The 5,239-nt window shown below is 33.2% G+C and overlaps 1 long non-coding RNA gene across 1 annotated transcript; it reads left to right on the top strand.

The window, feature by feature from the left end:
- Positions 1 to 598: 598 nt before the first annotated feature.
- Positions 599 to 3,804, top strand: LOC142233206 (uncharacterized). The gene is made up of 3 exons (XR_012721355.1): positions 599 to 744; positions 806 to 895; positions 3,619 to 3,804. It is a non-coding gene; the product is annotated as an uncharacterized LOC142233206 (long non-coding RNA).
- The last annotated feature ends 1,435 nt before the right edge of the window (positions 3,805 to 5,239 follow it).

The raw sequence follows: 5,239 nt of genomic DNA, 5'->3' as shown, positions 1-5,239 counted from the left end.
TAATTTTACCCAAGAGAATAAAACCCATTCTAACTGTCTTGTAAGATTATACTGAATAACTTTTATTCCCATACAAAGCTATTGTTGTCCAATTTCCGTAAATGTAAATCCATTCCATTAATATATAGCAGATTTGTTTTGATCCTATCACTACGAATTTTTTATTGCATTTGTTGATGTTAAAAAAAATAATACCACATTCAAAACTTTATTTTCTTAATTACTTCTACACACAGAGAAGAGATTGGTTGGAAATCGGTTGAAGTAATGAAAATTCTACATTTATAATTAAATATCAATTGCCCCAATCTATGTATTATATTTGCAATCATACGTGGGTCTACTACTACAATGTTTCGATTATTTCAATGGATTTACGTTTGTGATAGAAGACAGACAGTTGTAGGAGCCAAATGTCTCTACTTTAAAAAATTTTGCCCGTATTCGGATGACACAACCTGCCGTAATTAGTTGTCGTAACTGTCACTTTGTTATCACAACTTACGGATAGCTTTCACAACCGAATGCCATTTGAATTATTGTACAAATGTCATTTCTATTAAAATATTAATTTCATGTCTAAGGAAGACGTATTTTTTTAATTTTTAATCTTCAAAACATAATTTGTTACCTGGAGAACTCGGAATGTAATAGATCGGATGAGAAAGAGAAATGCACTTCCACAATGGTCAAGGAGTGCTCCGAGACACCACTTTAATGTACCAATCTTCACAGTTCCAACAGGTATTTAACCCTAGCATCCAGTCTGTGATTTGATCAATTAATCAAAACTTTTGTCTTTTAGTTAGTAAAATACTGGCCAGAGTGGTTGACAACTTAATTCCGTGCTAAAGCAAATATAAACTCTCTCGATAGCTGGCGACGTCGGCAAAAAGTAAATACTTGTAATCTGCTATAATCTCAATAGTAACGATTTTCACAATTTTACGTACATGTCAGCTAAACAGGTGCAGATGTTCATGCAATATGTTACGAGATGAGTCTTCAAGTAAATTTCTTATGTGTCCTCCATTGAGTTGGGTATTATACCCTCCACCATATGATGGGGTGGAGTATATCGAGATATGGCTCTAAAACTCAATAAAGTATATATTCTTAGTCGTGCTGAAATTCTGTGTCGATCTAGCCATGTCCGCCCCTCTATTGAAATCACGTTAACTTCCGAACGAAAAAAGCTATCGACTTCAAACTTGACACAAGTAGTTGTTAGTTCGGATGGTATTGCAAATGCATATTGCCTACATATAAACCGACCCCCCAGATTTGGCTCTCGGATCCTCTTAGAGAAGCAACATTCATCCGATTCGGTTGAAATTTGGTACGTGGTGTTAGGTCGATATCGGTCCGTAATTATATTTAGTCACCATATAAACCGATCCCCAGATTTGACCTCGGGAGTCTCTTGGAAGAGCAAAATTCATCCGATGCTATTGAACTTTGGTACGTGGTGTTAGTATATCGTCTTTAACAACCATGAAAAATTGGTCCATATCGGTCTATAATTATATATAGCCTCCATAGAAACCGATCCACAGATTTGACCTCCGGAGCCCCATAATTCATTCGACTCGTTTGAAATTTAGTACATTGTGCCAGTATATAGCCGCTATCAACCATACAAAGACTGGTACATATCGGTCTATAGTTATATAGCCCCCATACACCCTCAAAAAAAATCGCTTCTTTAACATATGTTCCAAACATATTTTGCAGGAAGCACATATATTATTGGATACTGCCGAAACATTAATATGTTTGTTTTATGTGAACATATTATATGTTTTGAAGCATTTTGAGCCAAAAATATTATATGCTTGGAAGAATTTTTCCCAAACACGATTGTGCTCATTCCCTAACATACTCGTAATTTTCACTTCCACGAAATTTTTTAGTTATTGGCACCTTTTTCTGTAATACAAATAATGTTGAAGAAATTATTCACTTTTATAATTTTTTTAAATTTTACCTTTCGCCTGCACGGAGAATCGAACCGAGGACCATACAGTTTGTAAGCCAACACACTATCCACTGGGCTACGTAGCTGTTATAGTCACCTGTAGATAATTATCGTTTTAAGTTACATTTATATAGCATAGTTTGCAGCGCCCACGAGCCCATGCAAACATAACATTATTTAACAGAAACATACATTTGTTTGCCACGTGGAGCAGTGGTTAGCATGTCTGCCTTGCATACAAAGGGTCGTGGGTTCAATCCCTGCTCCGACCGAACATTTTTTTGTTTTTTTTTTTTTAATTTACACATTTATATTTATACTATATTAAAATTTAAATGAAACTTCGAAATGTGTGTTATTAAAGATTTATAGTCAGTAACAGTGCTTGATATAAACGAAATTGACTGATTTTTGGATAAAATATTATTTTTTATTGCAAAAATATCAATTTTTAATAAAAAACTGTTTTTGTACAAAACTATAAAATTTGGAAGGAATTCAAAAACTAACAAAAGAACGTGGAGTCGAGTATAAACATACATACATAATTTTATAATATAAACATAAATTTATTTAGGAGTGAACAGTTTTTTACTTGCATTTAACACCATCGCTCTAAAATTCCTTTTAATTTTCTTTAATAATTCATTTTAAAGAAAATAAACTTTTTAAATTGTTTTAGCTGTAAAACTCGAACTTAATGCCCGCTTTTATATTTGATGGTGTCCGTCAACTCCTCGTGGACTACTTTTTAATAAAGAGGAACTAAAGTTTGTATTTTTACATTTTACTGTGTAATTTTTCACTATTTCCTCCTTATTTCATTTTACTGTCCCAACTCTAAAAAGAGTATAGTGCCCTTTCGTTATTTTTATGAAGACCCCTGATTTATTTTAACGAAAAATTGTGCCCATAATGCCAAAATGATAAACAAAACACATGTTCACACATGCATAAAATGCTGCTCTCAAGGCGAAAACATTGCAGTTTGTTTTTCAAATGTCTATTCTCTTGGTTCCGAATGTCTATTCTCTTTATTCAAATTAAATAATATTTAGACTTAAGCATATCAAAATTTTTAGCCTTATCATAAAACAGTTTTCCGAAACAACATACAAGCGGTTTCACAGAAATTGTTCTTTTTTCATTCTCTCGCTTTGTTATGTTGATATCTTTCGTCAACCCTCCCGGTTTCCATCTCTATTTCTTTCTCTATACTCTCTTTTTGTCGCTCTCTGAATAAAATATCACAACATATATATGTTTACTCGAAATTTGTTCATTTATATATGTTTACATTCACACATATTATTTTTATGAAACATTCATGCCCCAAACATAATATATTCTAACATATTAACATAGATGTCCCAAACATTTAGTGTTAGTTTAGGAACATTACATGTTCGCACTTAAATATATTGTGGTTTAAAATCGTGCCCGAAACACATTTTGTTTATATCGGAACATATGAAAAACATATTTTTCTAACAGTGTATAAAACAAACCCCATATTTTAATTCTAGCTCTCTAATTAACGCGCAAAAGTTCATATCGGTTTAATCTTTCTGCGTATTTAGTTGTTTTCGATACGAACATATATTAATTAATTTATTAATCAATTTTTATTTTGTTTGTAGTAAAATTTTTTTGCAACATAGGATGATGCGCAAATTCATGGCGAAGGATATACGAGCTGATTTACAACCAACTTAATCGCTAAAAATTATAAATTGTAATTTTCATAATTTGATATGAAATACAATGAATTAAGATTTATTTTCATTTCATATTTTTAAATAAAATAAAATATATTTAATTGGGAAGGAATTGGTTTTTAATTTGGCCATGAGTATTATTAAGGTTGGGCAACACAACCGAATGATGAAGGTAGCTACAACCAATGTCGTCGGCAGACCCAACCAATATCACATTAGGCATTAGTTGTGTCGACCGAATCAGTCGGGTGACACAACTGCCAACTGATAGTTGCTACAACTGCCAAAAGGAGGTTGGCAATAAATTCGGTTGTCACAACCAATCTGTATTGTCTGTGTGTGTACGGATTATATAAGTCAAAGGTGCCTAAAACATGCATCGATACACACCAAATTCAGCACACTTAATTGTGGTTCTGAAAAACCTACAGATTCTAGACCCTAAGTCGGAGGGCGGGTCTATATGGGAGAATATTTATTAAAACCTGTACCAATACATAATATATTCGGATGGTCATAAAAAAACTTTAGATTTCAAATTTCAGAAAAATTGGATAAAAACTACTGATTCTAGAAGCCCAAAAAGTAAAATCGGGAAATCGGTCCATATGGGGGCTATACCAAAATATGGATCGATACTCACCATTTTCACCACACCTTTTTGTGGTCCAAAAATACCTTTAGATGTCAAGTTTTAGAAAAATTGGATTGAAAATACGGTTTCTAGACGCCCAAGAAATAAAATAGGGAGATCGCTCTGTATGGGGGCTATACCAAAACTTGGGCTTATAGGCACAATTTTCGACACACCTAACAATTTATGATCCTAAAATACCTATAGATTTCCAAATTCAGGCAAATCGGATAGAAAATACGGTTTCTAGAAGCCTAAGATCCCAAATCGGGGGGTCGGTTTATGTTGGGGCTATATCAAAACCTGGACCGATATAGCCCATTTTCGAACTTGACCTGCTTGGAGACAAAAAACGATTTTGTGCAAAAATTCAGCAAGACGGCTTTCTTATTGAAGGCTGTAGCGTGATTACAACAGACATCCAGACAGACAGACGAACATCGTCATATCGTCTTAGAATTTCTCCCCGATCAAGAATATATATACTTTATGTAGTCGGAAACCAATATTTCGATGTGTTACAAACGGAATGGCAAACTTATTATACCCCCATCACCATTCTATGGTAAAAATTCGGATATCTAGATACTCAAGAAATCTAATCGGGAGATAGGGCTATATCGTGTGTATATTTTGGAGACATATTGAATCTACCTGTACCAAAGCCACTAAGACCTTCCATTCTCTGTGGCCTTTACTCAATCAACGCTCAAAATTAAATAACAGAAATAAAAATTTCAAATTTTCATTCTCTTTTTGCGGTTTATTAATAAATAAAGGTACTCACGTACAAACAAATGTCATTTTAAAAATCCAAATTATAACAGATACTTTAAAGTAAAAAATGTATTCTTAATTCAAAAAAAAACTTAAACCAAAGACGCTAAATCCTCAAAAATAAGACTTAGC

This window comes from Haematobia irritans, chromosome 4, assembly GCF_050003625.1.
Source record: "Haematobia irritans isolate KBUSLIRL chromosome 4, ASM5000362v1, whole genome shotgun sequence".
Lineage (NCBI taxonomy): Eukaryota > Metazoa > Arthropoda > Insecta > Diptera > Muscidae > Haematobia > Haematobia irritans.
This window is presented reverse-complemented; position numbering and strand designations above follow the sequence as displayed.